The sequence below is a fragment of the Octopus bimaculoides genome, chromosome 1 (genome assembly GCF_046866305.1).
Source record: "Octopus bimaculoides isolate indiv1 chromosome 1, ASM4686630v1, whole genome shotgun sequence".
Classification (NCBI taxonomy): Eukaryota; Metazoa; Mollusca; class Cephalopoda; order Octopoda; family Octopodidae; genus Octopus; species Octopus bimaculoides.
In genome coordinates this window covers 195,399,835-195,400,523 of record NC_142928.1, presented here as the reverse complement: position 1 = coordinate 195,400,523, position 689 = coordinate 195,399,835, and the positions used below count along the sequence as shown (strand labels likewise).

At 30.2% G+C, this 689-nt stretch overlaps 1 long non-coding RNA gene across 1 annotated transcript in view; it reads left to right on the top strand.

Moving 5' to 3' along the window:
• LOC149137930 (uncharacterized) overlaps positions 1–298 on the top strand; it is a 1,651-nt gene extending 1,353 nt beyond the window's left edge. Inside the window, exons 1-2 of the long non-coding RNA XR_016240647.1 lie at positions 1–96; positions 202–298. The exon at positions 1–96 is cut by the window's left edge and continues 1,353 nt beyond it. This is a non-coding gene — a long non-coding RNA (uncharacterized LOC149137930). The remainder of the gene's footprint in view (positions 97–201) is intronic.
• Positions 299–689: the final 391 nt, after the last annotated feature.

Sequence of the window (689 nt, the reverse complement as noted above, 5' to 3'; positions counted from 1 at the left end):
AATATATATATATGAAAAGAACGTTTTTTAAAACAACGCACACATTCTAAAACGCACTCAACTGTGTCTGTCGAAGGTCAACCAACACGCTGAAATGTAAGTCTCTTTTGGAAAATTCTTCCCTGATGAAATACCCAACTAACCAGTTTCAACATGAAAATTTAATTTGATTTAATTTAACTTAATTTAATTTTATTTCAGTTCTGTAATTGAACTAATTGGAATGGAAACGGCTGTAGGATTGAAATTTCATTATATGGATTGGAATATCTTTAAATAAACTGATGTGTGCATGTCAGTTTTTTCCATTTTCTTCTTTTTATCATTCATAAATATTTTAAATACCTATATATATATATATATATATATATATATATATATATATATATATATATATATATATATATATATATATATATATATATATATATATATATATATATCCATTATTCTCTTGTTATTACACTCACTACTTTTTTCCACTTTTTATCTCACCCCTACCTACACGCACACATACCCACACACAAAAAATACACGCACCCATACACATACATGTAAGCACACCTACCCCCAACACACCACACACACACAACACACATGCATGCACTCACACGCTCAGACTCGCCCACACACTTATACAAACGCACATACACACACACGCTAACAATCACGCAAACATTCACACACAC